Source organism: Acanthaster planci, linkage group LG18, assembly GCF_054643075.1.
Source record: "Acanthaster planci isolate LZ-2023a linkage group LG18, COTS_SCS, whole genome shotgun sequence".
Taxonomy (NCBI): Eukaryota; Metazoa; Echinodermata; class Asteroidea; order Valvatida; family Acanthasteridae; genus Acanthaster; species Acanthaster planci.
Window position 1 is genome coordinate 6,837,568 of NC_141794.1, and position 13,453 is coordinate 6,851,020.

Genomic DNA, 13,453 nt, shown 5'->3' on the forward strand with positions numbered 1-13,453 from the left:
CATGTCATTATACAGCACCGCAACGGCCGGCACGGCAGGAGTAAAGAGAAAGGCAGGCTGCAATTTGGAGTCGCAAAGAGACACCAACCGGGCCTCGTCCAGCGGGGTCGGTTCGAAGGCGGGGCCGACGTTTGAAGGAGGAACAAGCAGGTGGGACTTCGGCAAGGCCGAACTGCGGCGTATCGTTCAATATTGGAATGAAACGAAAAGATGGAAGCGATCAAGAACGAATATTAATACAGTTCCGAGAAGTAACTAGAAAGATAAACCTAGAAAATAACACAACATCCGAAGTAGCATGGCACAAAGGGGGCTTTCAATTAAACAGCCATCGACCTATCTCTTCTTTGAAATAGTGGCGGCCCTGAAAAGAGCCTTTGGGTTCGCGGGGCAAGGGGCCCGTCCTTTCAGTTGGAGACTTTGGCGGTCTTCTTGGGCAAGAGGACCGACTGAATATTGGGGAGCACACCTCCTTGCGCGATGGTTACCCCGCTCATCAGCTTGTTGAGCTCCTCGTCGTTGCGTATGGCAAGTTGCAGGTGACGTGGGTTGATTCTTGTCTTCTTGTTGTCGCGGGCAGCATTACCGGCTAGCTCCAAGATCTCAGCGGTAAGGTACTCCATCACTGCAGCCAGGTAGACAGGGGCACCGGCGCCAACACGTTCGGCGTAGTTTCCCTTGCGCAGGAATCGGTGAACGCGGCCAACGGGAAACTGAAGGCCAGCCCGCGATGACCTGCTCTTGGCCTTGCTTCTGGATTTGCCGCTCTTTCCTCGTCCAGACATCTTGAGAGAAATCAGTGTGCAGATCTGTTCACCGGGTCGCAGTTGCGCTGGAATGGTTGCTCTGGGGCCCGCGACACAAGTTATAGCAGTCCAGTGGATTGGCCGAAGCGTACCAACTAGCCAATCACGTCACGCAGCGGGTCCATCGCACGGTTGGATGAGCCGGAGCCCACAGGCCGGGATAAACACAAAATCAAGTCCATGAACGGGAACCAAAATGTAACAAAGCCAAAAGAAAGAAAGAACAGAGAGAAAAGAAAACCGGGTCCACATGAGTTACCACACCCCGGGGGGGGGGGGCTGAAGCCGTCAGAAATACAGTTTGTATATTTTGCGACAGGTCCCTCGCAAGGGGAATGCCCGTTTCACGGTGTCTGGACGTTTACACGAGGCACCCTCTTGGACAATCTGAACAACCGTCAAATATTAAGGTCAGAGCGAGTGCGAAAAAGATCAGGAAAAGTTTTCACCTCAACCCCCCCCCCCATACAAGCACCGTCAAGAGGCAATATCTATTTGCTTGCAGTGTGCGCGATATTCGGAAAAATACCTTTTTAATTACGAGGCACCTGTATTAGACAAAAGGAGACCAAGAACGCAGAAAAGCAAAGCATCTCTTTCGTGGAGTTGTTTTGGCTCTGAAAAGAGCCGTTTGGTTGGTAGCGGCGGGCTACTTGGAAGTCGTGTACTTGGTGACGGCCTTGGTGCCCTCGCTGACTGCATGCTTGGCAAGCTCTCCCGGCAGGAGCAGGCGAACTGCTGTCTGCACCTCGCGGCTGGTGATGGTCGACTTCTTGTTGTAGTGTGCAAGGCGAGAGGCCTCGGTTGCGATGCGCTCGAAGACGTCATTGACAAAGCTGTTCATGATGCTCATGGCCTTGCTGGAGATGCCCGTGTCGGGGTGCACCTGTTTCATGACTTTATAAATGTAGATGCCGTAGCTCTCCTTGCGACGCCGGTGCCTCTTCTTGTCTGTGCGAGTCGGGGTCTTGGTGTTTCCGGCCTTCTTCTGACCTTTCCCGCTAACTTTAGGAGCCATGCTGGAGCGCTTGAAGTGTGAGAGATCGAGGGATCGAATGAAAAAGCGTCACGGCTACGCCGGCTTTTATCACGGGCGGCGTGGATTCTGAACACGGGCGCATTGTCCACCTTCCCGCCAGTTGAAAAGAGCGCCCCCCGGCCACCCAGGCGTGAAGACGCGCATGGCTTGCAAGGGCAAGCTGAAACTTACGGCAAGGGAAACGCTGAAAGCGGTCGGTCGTTCGTTCGGTCAATAACCGTTCCGTGCAACCGAGTTATCTGTTCTATTTGAATATTTGGTTATTTTCTCCGCCATCCTCTCAAGCGGCTAACGCGGAATTCGTCTGCCAAAGCACAACGCAGCCTTTCGCGTCGCTAACTAAATTGACAAGAGTACCAGTCAGGAAGTCGATCGGACTCCACAAAGGCGAAAGAAGGTCGCTTTCAAAGCGAGGGCCGGGGTGAAGCTGTCGGGGAGGGGTCGTCTGATACTGTACGCTCATTCATACCCAAATACGAATAACTACACAAAACTTAAAGGAGAGGGAAGGAAAAGCAGACCAATCACGCCCCGTGTGAAATCGCAATCGGAGAGCCCTTTCAATTTGTTATATTATTGACTCAACTGTGGCCGTTACCTTTCCCCGCAGACAACTCGAGCAGAATCATTCTCTTTTTGAAGTAGTGGTGGCTCTGATAAGAGCCGTTAGGTTTGGTGGTCGTGGCGCGCCAACACTCAGGCCCGTTCACCGCGAATTCGGCGGGCCAACTGGATGTCCTTGGGCATGATGGTGACCCTCTTTGCGTGGATGGCGCACAGGTTGGTGTCCTCGAACAGGCCCACCAGGTAAGCCTCGCTAGCCTCCTGCAAAGCCATGACGGCAGAACTTTGGAATCGCAGCTCGGTCTTGAAATCCTGTGCAATTTCTCGCACAAGTCTCTGGAAGGGGAGCTTTCGGATCAGCAGTTCGGTGCTCTTCTGGTAGCGACGGATCTCACGGAGGGCAACGGTTCCCGGCCTGTACCGGTGAGGTTTCTTGACGCCGCCAGTAGCCGGAGCGCTCTTGCGGGCCGCCTTGGTGGCCAACTGCTTCCTGGGGGCTTTCCCGCCCGTGCTCTTTCTTGCCGTCTGCTTGGTGCGAGCCATGATGAGGTGCGTCGGGTGCTCGGAGCTTGACACAAGTGAGTGCAGGGCACGGCAACCCAGCGTCTCTTAAGCCCGGCAACGGCATCCCGGGCCGAAGGCCTGACAATGGACCGCTTTCCGATTGGATGACTCCAAGGGCGGGCGCAGCGCTTGACTGGTCACATGTACACTGAGGTTAATTTGGGGGGGGGGGACCGCGACAAGAGGGCAAAGTGCACCGACAGCTCTGTGTCAAGAGAAGAAAAAAACCACCCCCAGCACCACCACCGCCCAACCAACCACACACGGCACTTTCACGCTGAGCACAACTCCGCCTACATCGCGGCAACACCCTTCCGCCCGTCACGCGTTCCATCCAGTACTCAACGCTTTCCACCGTCAGGCTCAACGACAGTACACACGGACGCGCATCAGTGAAACAGCAGGGCTGTGGAAGTCACTTGGGTATCACGAACACATTACGACAAGACGGCTACGTACCGTATTAAACGGAAAACGCGGAGAGGGACGAAATGAACCGCAACGACAAGGAACGGAGAGGGAAACATACAAAAAGAATCCACGGGAAAACGATCGGGGTCATTGATCGAGCTTAAGGAAGGATGGCAATTATAGCTATTAATTACGAACAGGGTAATCATACAGCAGCTATGCGTGGGAATAAATCTCTTTTGGAAAACTGTCGTGGCTCTGAAGAGAGCCGTTGGTTTTGAAATGGGAATTCGGCGGTCTAGCCCCCAAAGCCGTACAGCGTCCGCCCTTGCCTCTTGAGCGCGTACACCACGTCCATGGCAGTGACAGTCTTCCTCTTGGCGTGTTCGCAGTAGGTGACCGCATCGCGGATGACGTTCTCCAGGAAGACTTTCAGGACTCCACGCGTTTCCTCGTAAATGAGACCGGAGATGCGCTTCACTCCTCCCCGGCGGGCAAGGCGACGAATGGCCGGCTTGGTGATGCCCTGGATGTTGTCACGGAGGACCTTCCGGTGGCGTTTGGCACCCCCCTTGCCCAGTCCTTTGCCTCCCTTGCCTCGTCCAGACATGATGTTCTTGCTCTGTTCAATCGCTAGTGCAAATGATGCGGACGACAAGCCGGCAGAGCAGGTATAACGCCTGCGCGGACGCGGTAGAAGCTGCGCGAGCGTGCGGTTGGGGCGACAGCGCCCTCTGGCTGGCGGTAAACGGGGTCAAGAGAGCGAGGTCAAAGGTCCACGGGGGGGGGGGACGGACAGAAGGAGAATTGGAGGAGGGGGGGGGGGAGATCGTCATGTGAAAACCCGTCAAAATAAAATGCGATGACGCCAGACAAGAAGTGGGTGTCGTGTCTTTGTCTCTCTCTTTTCCCTGCCACTTTTTATTGGCATTCTTGCATGCCGTTATTGCTCAGAAACATACGGTATATAATGTCCATTTTTGTAAAATGGCCTTTTTTTTGTCGAAATGTTTCGGAGAGGAAGAAATAGCCGAGAGATAAAGTAATTCAACAAAAATTAAGTCAGTCCGTGTTTTTATCTTTTTTTATGTCCCCCGAAGGGAGTGGGCCGAATCCCGGATGTACTGCTATACCGGGCCAACCCGTGGCCGGGACGAGGCAAGCCCCTATTCCACAGCCCAAGTTCAAAAATCAGTTTGATAAACTGGCTGTTCAATGAACAGCGTTTCAGATATCACACTGAAAAGAACAGATACTACACATGATCTTAGCCAAAAGGCCGAGAAGCGATAAAGATCAGTATTTTCCACATTACGCAGCCCAAGATAACCTCTCGATCGTGACAGTAAATGAGGACATGACCTTGAACTTTGGCAATTTCTGTTAATATCATGAACAATCTTTCAGTGAGACATGTTCCCACGGTCGACTCTGCGCAAGTACCTGCGCCGCACTATATGCAAGCCACAAGATGGCGCCCTTCACAATTGCAATTGCACTGTGTCTACACTCGACACCGCGCCGGAAGTGATCCCACGTTGTGGGCGTGGCGATATAGCACGCTTCCAAGACCTCGTGACAGTGACAGTGTGCCATTGCTTACACTCTTTACTTTTAACGGCAGAACCCGTGATATACCCGTATTTCACATTCAGGACTTGTGAGAAGAACCTATCGGGTTTTAAACTTGAAAGGCCGTGAGGGTGTGCTTCACGGGATCACGTGTTGAATGTACGTGTGAAAGGATGGTTTACTGTCGGCAGTAAGAGCCAAACGATGCAGTTCCAAAATTATTGAAAATCATCCATGAGGCACGCACTTGCCTTTTGCGCTACGTAGAAGCGCGCACCCGACGGCGCATAATAAAAAGCTGAACATGTCAATACACAATGATGAACCAACACATCATTTGTAAACTTGGAAAGTTTGCAAGCACACACTGCGTGCTGAATATTTGATGAGATGAACGGCCCTTAGAACAATGAAAAGAATGCACGTCTGTTGCGTAAGTTATACGCGTTGCATATTTGACGCGCGTTGCCTGGATTCAGGTTCGAAACACAAACATGTCATTATACAGCACCGCAACGGCCGGCACGGCAGGAGTAAAGAGAAAGGCAGGCTGCAATTTGGAGTCGCAAAGAGACACCAACCGGGCCTCGTCCAGCGGGGTCGGTTCGAAGGCGGGGCCGACGTTTGAAGGAGGAACAAGCAGGTGGGACTTCGGCAAGGCCGAACTGCGGCGTATCGTTCAATATTGGAATGAAACGAAAAGATGGAAGCGATCAAGAACGAATATTAATACAGTTCCGAGAAGTAACTAGAAAGATAAACCTAGAAAATAACACAACATCCGAAGTAGCATGGCACAAAGGGGGCTTTCAATTAAACAGCCATCGACCTATCTCTTCTTTGAAATAGTGGCGGCCCTGAAAAGAGCCTTTGGGTTCGCGGGGCAAGGGGCCCGTCCTTTCAGTTGGAGACTTTGGCGGTCTTCTTGGGCAAGAGGACCGACTGAATATTGGGGAGCACACCTCCTTGCGCGATGGTTACCCCGCTCATCAGCTTGTTGAGCTCCTCGTCGTTGCGTATGGCAAGTTGCAGGTGACGTGGGTTGATTCTTGTCTTCTTGTTGTCGCGGGCAGCATTACCGGCTAGCTCCAAGATCTCAGCGGTAAGGTACTCCATCACTGCAGCCAGGTAGACAGGGGCACCGGCGCCAACACGTTCGGCGTAGTTTCCCTTGCGCAGGAATCGGTGAACGCGGCCAACGGGAAACTGAAGGCCAGCCCGCGATGACCTGCTCTTGGCCTTGCTTCTGGATTTGCCGCTCTTTCCTCGTCCAGACATCTTGAGAGAAATCAGTGTGCAGATCTGTTCACCGGGTCGCAGTTGCGCTGGAATGGTTGCTCTGGGGCCCGCGACACAAGTTATAGCAGTCCAGTGGATTGGCCGAAGCGTACCAACTAGCCAATCACGTCACGCAGCGGGTCCATCGCACGGTTGGATGAGCCGGAGCCCACAGGCCGGGATAAACACAAAATCAAGTCCATGAACGGGAACCAAAATGTAACAAAGCCAAAAGAAAGAAAGAACAGAGAGAAAAGAAAACCGGGTCCACATGAGTTACCACACCCCGGGGGGGGGGGGGGGCTGAAGCCGTCAGAAATACAGTTTGTATATTTTGCGACAGGTCCCTCGCAAGGGGAATGCCCGTTTCACGGTGTCTGGACGTTTACACGAGGCACCCTCTTGGACAATCTGAACAACCGTCAAATATTAAGGTCAGAGCGAGTGCGAAAAAGATCAGGAAAAGTTTTCACCTCAACCCCCCCCCCCCATACAAGCACCGTCAAGAGGCAATATCTATTTGCTTGCAGTGTGCGCGATATTCGGAAAAATACCTTTTTAATTACGAGGCACCTGTATTAGACAAAAGGAGACCAAGAACGCAGAAAAGCAAAGCATCTCTTTCGTGGAGTTGTTTTGGCTCTGAAAAGAGCCGTTTGGTTGGTAGCGGCGGGCTACTTGGAAGTCGTGTACTTGGTGACGGCCTTGGTGCCCTCGCTGACTGCATGCTTGGCAAGCTCTCCCGGCAGGAGCAGGCGAACTGCTGTCTGCACCTCGCGGCTGGTGATGGTCGACTTCTTGTTGTAGTGTGCAAGGCGAGAGGCCTCGGTTGCGATGCGCTCGAAGACGTCATTGACAAAGCTGTTCATGATGCTCATGGCCTTGCTGGAGATGCCCGTGTCGGGGTGCACCTGTTTCATGACTTTATAAATGTAGATGCCGTAGCTCTCCTTGCGACGCCGGTGCCTCTTCTTGTCTGTGCGAGTCGGGGTCTTGGTGTTTCCGGCCTTCTTCTGACCTTTCCCGCTAACTTTAGGAGCCATGCTGGAGCGCTTGAAGTGTGAGAGATCGAGGGATCGAATGAAAAAGCGTCACGGCTACGCCGGCTTTTATCACGGGCGGCGTGGATTCTGAACACGGGCGCATTGTCCACCTTCCCGCCAGTTGAAAAGAGCGCCCCCCGGCCACCCAGGCGTGAAGACGCGCATGGCTTGCAAGGGCAAGCTGAAACTTACGGCAAGGGAAACGCTGAAAGCGGTCGGTCGTTCGTTCGGTCAATAACCGTTCCGTGCAACCGAGTTATCTGTTCTATTTGAATATTTGGTTATTTTCTCCGCCATCCTCTCAAGCGGCTAACGCGGAATTCGTCTGCCAAAGCACAACGCAGCCTTTCGCGTCGCTAACTAAATTGACAAGAGTACCAGTCAGGAAGTCGATCGGACTCCACAAAGGCGAAAGAAGGTCGCTTTCAAAGCGAGGGCCGGGGTGAAGCTGTCGGGGAGGGGTCGTCTGATACTGTACGCTCATTCATACCCAAATACGAATAACTACACAAAACTTAAAGGAGAGGGAAGGAAAAGCAGACCAATCACGCCCCGTGTGAAATCGCAATCGGAGAGCCCTTTCAATTTGTTATATTATTGACTCAACTGTGGCCGTTACTCGGTTGTGTTTAATTTCCTCCCGCCCAGCACCTTTCCCCGCAGACAACTCGAGCAGAATCATTCTCTTTTTGAAGTAGTGGTGGCTCTGATAAGAGCCGTTAGGTTTGGTGGTCGTGGCGCGCCAACACTCAGGCCCGTTCACCGCGAATTCGGCGGGCCAACTGGATGTCCTTGGGCATGATGGTGACCCTCTTTGCGTGGATGGCGCACAGGTTGGTGTCCTCGAACAGGCCCACCAGGTAAGCCTCGCTAGCCTCCTGCAAAGCCATGACGGCAGAACTTTGGAATCGCAGCTCGGTCTTGAAATCCTGTGCAATTTCTCGCACAAGTCTCTGGAAGGGGAGCTTTCGGATCAGCAGTTCGGTGCTCTTCTGGTAGCGACGGATCTCACGGAGGGCAACGGTTCCCGGCCTGTACCGGTGAGGTTTCTTGACGCCGCCAGTAGCCGGAGCGCTCTTGCGGGCCGCCTTGGTGGCCAACTGCTTCCTGGGGGCTTTCCCGCCCGTGCTCTTTCTTGCCGTCTGCTTGGTGCGAGCCATGATGAGGTGCGTCGGGTGCTCGGAGCTTGACACAAGTGAGTGCAGGGCACGGCAACCCAGCGTCTCTTAAGCCCGGCAACGGCATCCCGGGCCGAAGGCCTGACAATGGACCGCTTTCCGATTGGATGACTCCAAGGGCGGGCGCAGCGCTTGACTGGTCACATGTACACTGAGGTTAATTTGGGGGGGGGGGGGGACCGCGACAAGAGGGCAAAGTGCACCGACAGCTCTGTGTCAAGAGAAGAAAAAAACCACCCCCAGCACCACCACCGCCCAACCAACCACACACGGCACTTTCACGCTGAGCACAACTCCGCCTACATCGCGGCAACACCCTTCCGCCCGTCACGCGTTCCATCCAGTACTCAACGCTTTCCACCGTCAGGCTCAACGACAGTACACACGGACGCGCATCAGTGAAACAGCAGGGCTGTGGAAGTCACTTGGGTATCACGAACACATTACGACAAGACGGCTACGTACCGTATTAAACGGAAAACGCGGAGAGGGACGAAATGAACCGCAACGACAAGGAACGGAGAGGGAAACATACAAAAAGAATCCACGGGAAAACGATCGGGGTCATTGATCGAGCTTAAGGAAGGATGGCAATTATAGCTATTAATTACGAACAGGGTAATCATACAGCAGCTATGCGTGGGAATAAATCTCTTTTGGAAAACTGTCGTGGCTCTGAAGAGAGCCGTTGGTTTTGAAATGGGAATTCGGCGGTCTAGCCCCCAAAGCCGTACAGCGTCCGCCCTTGCCTCTTGAGCGCGTACACCACGTCCATGGCAGTGACAGTCTTCCTCTTGGCGTGTTCGCAGTAGGTGACCGCATCGCGGATGACGTTCTCCAGGAAGACTTTCAGGACTCCACGCGTTTCCTCGTAAATGAGACCGGAGATGCGCTTCACTCCTCCCCGGCGGGCAAGGCGACGAATGGCCGGCTTGGTGATGCCCTGGATGTTGTCACGGAGGACCTTCCGGTGGCGTTTGGCACCCCCCTTGCCCAGTCCTTTGCCTCCCTTGCCTCGTCCAGACATGATGTTCTTGCTCTGTTCAATCGCTAGTGCAAATGATGCGGACGACAAGCCGGCAGAGCAGGTATAACGCCTGCGCGGACGCGGTAGAAGCTGCGCGAGCGTGCGGTTGGGGCGACAGCGCCCTCTGGCTGGCGGTAAACGGGGTCAAGAGAGCGAGGTCAAAGGTCCACGGGGGGGGGGGACGGACAGAAGGAGAATTGGAGGAGGGGGGGGGGGGAGATCGTCATGTGAAAACCCGTCAAAATAAAATGCGATGACGCCAGACAAGAAGTGGGTGTCGTGTCTTTGTCTCTCTCTTTTCCCTGCCACTTTTTATTGGCATTCTTGCATGCCGTTATTGCTCAGAAACATACGGTATATAATGTCCATTTTTGTAAAATGGCCTTTTTTTTGTCGAAATGTTTCGGAGAGGAAGAAATAGCCGAGAGATAAAGTAATTCAACAAAAATTAAGTCAGTCCGTGTTTTTATCTTTTTTTATGTCCCCCGAAGGGAGTGGGCCGAATCCCGGATGTACTGCTATACCGGGCCAACCCGTGGCCGGGACGAGGCAAGCCCCTATTCCACAGCCCAAGTTCAAAAATCAGTTTGATAAACTGGCTGTTCAATGAACAGCGTTTCAGATATCACACTGAAAAGAACAGATACTACACATGATCTTAGCCAAAAGGCCGAGAAGCGATAAAGATCAGTATTTTCCACATTACGCAGCCCAAGATAACCTCTCGATCGTGACAGTAAATGAGGACATGACCTTGAACTTTGGCAATTTCTGTTAATATCATGAACAATCTTTCAGTGAGACATGTTCCCACGGTCGACTCTGCGCAAGTACCTGCGCCGCACTATATGCAAGCCACAAGATGGCGCCCTTCACAATTGCAATTGCACTGTGTCTACACTCGACACCGCGCCGGAAGTGATCCCACGTTGTGGGCGTGGCGATATAGCACGCTTCCAAGACCTCGTGACAGTGACAGTGTGCCATTGCTTACACTCTTTACTTTTAACGGCAGAACCCGTGATATACCCGTATTTCACATTCAGGACTTGTGAGAAGAACCTATCGGGTTTTAAACTTGAAAGGCCGTGAGGGTGTGCTTCACGGGATCACGTGTTGAATGTACGTGTGAAAGGATGGTTTACTGTCGGCAGTAAGAGCCAAACGATGCAGTTCCAAAATTATTGAAAATCATCCATGAGGCACGCACTTGCCTTTTGCGCTACGTAGAAGCGCGCACCCGACGGCGCATAATAAAAAGCTGAACATGTCAATACACAATGATGAACCAACACATCATTTGTAAACTTGGAAAGTTTGCAAGCACACACTGCGTGCTGAATATTTGATGAGATGAACGGCCCTTAGAACAATGAAAAGAATGCACGTCTGTTGCGTAAGTTATACGCGTTGCATATTTGACGCGCGTTGCCTGGATTCAGGTTCGAAACACAAACATGTCATTATACAGCACCGCAACGGCCGGCACGGCAGGAGTAAAGAGAAAGGCAGGCTGCAATTTGGAGTCGCAAAGAGACACCAACCGGGCCTCGTCCAGCGGGGTCGGTTCGAAGGCGGGGCCGACGTTTGAAGGAGGAACAAGCAGGTGGGACTTCGGCAAGGCCGAACTGCGGCGTATCGTTCAATATTGGAATGAAACGAAAAGATGGAAGCGATCAAGAACGAATATTAATACAGTTCCGAGAAGTAACTAGAAAGATAAACCTAGAAAATAACACAACATCCGAAGTAGCATGGCACAAAGGGGGCTTTCAATTAAACAGCCATCGACCTATCTCTTCTTTGAAATAGTGGCGGCCCTGAAAAGAGCCTTTGGGTTCGCGGGGCAAGGGGCCCGTCCTTTCAGTTGGAGACTTTGGCGGTCTTCTTGGGCAAGAGGACCGACTGAATATTGGGGAGCACACCTCCTTGCGCGATGGTTACCCCGCTCATCAGCTTGTTGAGCTCCTCGTCGTTGCGTATGGCAAGTTGCAGGTGACGTGGGTTGATTCTTGTCTTCTTGTTGTCGCGGGCAGCATTACCGGCTAGCTCCAAGATCTCAGCGGTAAGGTACTCCATCACTGCAGCCAGGTAGACAGGGGCACCGGCGCCAACACGTTCGGCGTAGTTTCCCTTGCGCAGGAATCGGTGAACGCGGCCAACGGGAAACTGAAGGCCAGCCCGCGATGACCTGCTCTTGGCCTTGCTTCTGGATTTGCCGCTCTTTCCTCGTCCAGACATCTTGAGAGAAATCAGTGTGCAGATCTGTTCACCGGGTCGCAGTTGCGCTGGAATGGTTGCTCTGGGGCCCGCGACACAAGTTATAGCAGTCCAGTGGATTGGCCGAAGCGTACCAACTAGCCAATCACGTCACGCAGCGGGTCCATCGCACGGTTGGATGAGCCGGAGCCCACAGGCCGGGATAAACACAAAATCAAGTCCATGAACGGGAACCAAAATGTAACAAAGCCAAAAGAAAGAAAGAACAGAGAGAAAAGAAAACCGGGTCCACATGAGTTACCACACCCCGGGGGGGGGGGGGGGCTGAAGCCGTCAGAAATACAGTTTGTATATTTTGCGACAGGTCCCTCGCAAGGGGAATGCCCGTTTCACGGTGTCTGGACGTTTACACGAGGCACCCTCTTGGACAATCTGAACAACCGTCAAATATTAAGGTCAGAGCGAGTGCGAAAAAGATCAGGAAAAGTTTTCACCTCAACCCCCCCCCCCCATACAAGCACCGTCAAGAGGCAATATCTATTTGCTTGCAGTGTGCGCGATATTCGGAAAAATACCTTTTTAATTACGAGGCACCTGTATTAGACAAAAGGAGACCAAGAACGCAGAAAAGCAAAGCATCTCTTTCGTGGAGTTGTTTTGGCTCTGAAAAGAGCCGTTTGGTTGGTAGCGGCGGGCTACTTGGAAGTCGTGTACTTGGTGACGGCCTTGGTGCCCTCGCTGACTGCATGCTTGGCAAGCTCTCCCGGCAGGAGCAGGCGAACTGCTGTCTGCACCTCGCGGCTGGTGATGGTCGACTTCTTGTTGTAGTGTGCAAGGCGAGAGGCCTCGGTTGCGATGCGCTCGAAGACGTCATTGACAAAGCTGTTCATGATGCTCATGGCCTTGCTGGAGATGCCCGTGTCGGGGTGCACCTGTTTCATGACTTTATAAATGTAGATGCCGTAGCTCTCCTTGCGACGCCGGTGCCTCTTCTTGTCTGTGCGAGTCGGGGTCTTGGTGTTTCCGGCCTTCTTCTGACCTTTCCCGCTAACTTTAGGAGCCATGCTGGAGCGCTTGAAGTGTGAGAGATCGAGGGATCGAATGAAAAAGCGTCACGGCTACGCCGGCTTTTATCACGGGCGGCGTGGATTCTGAACACGGGCGCATTGTCCACCTTCCCGCCAGTTGAAAAGAGCGCCCCCCGGCCACCCAGGCGTGAAGACGCGCATGGCTTGCAAGGGCAAGCTGAAACTTACGGCAAGGGAAACGCTGAAAGCGGTCGGTCGTTCGTTCGGTCAATAACCGTTCCGTGCAACCGAGTTATCTGTTCTATTTGAATATTTGGTTATTTTCTCCGCCATCCTCTCAAGCGGCTAACGCGGAATTCGTCTGCCAAAGCACAACGCAGCCTTTCGCGTCGCTAACTAAATTGACAAGAGTACCAGTCAGGAAGTCGATCGGACTCCACAAAGGCGAAAGAAGGTCGCTTTCAAAGCGAGGGCCGGGGTGAAGCTGTCGGGGAGGGGTCGTCTGATACTGTACGCTCATTCATACCCAAATACGAATAACTACACAAAACTTAAAGGAGAGGGAAGGAAAAGCAGACCAATCACGCCCCGTGTGAAATCGCAATCGGAGAGCCCTTTCAATTTGTTATATTATTGACTCAACTGTGGCCGTTACTCGGTTGTGTTTAATTTCCTCCCGCCCAGCACCTTTCCCCGCAGACAACTCGAGCAGAATCATTCTCT

At 52.8% G+C, this 13,453-nt stretch overlaps 2 non-coding genes across 2 annotated transcripts; both read right to left on the reverse strand.

Moving 5' to 3' along the window:
• Positions 1 to 4,482: 4,482 nt before the first annotated feature.
• LOC147796141 (U2 spliceosomal RNA) lies at positions 4,483 to 4,675 on the reverse strand. Its single transcript, XR_015428365.1, has one exon. It is a non-coding gene; the product is annotated as a U2 spliceosomal RNA (small nuclear RNA).
• Positions 4,676 to 9,971: 5,296 nt separating this feature from the next.
• Positions 9,972 to 10,164, reverse strand: LOC147796142 (U2 spliceosomal RNA). Its single transcript, XR_015428346.1, has one exon. It is a non-coding gene; the product is annotated as a U2 spliceosomal RNA (small nuclear RNA).
• Between the last annotated feature and the right edge of the window lie 3,289 nt (positions 10,165 to 13,453).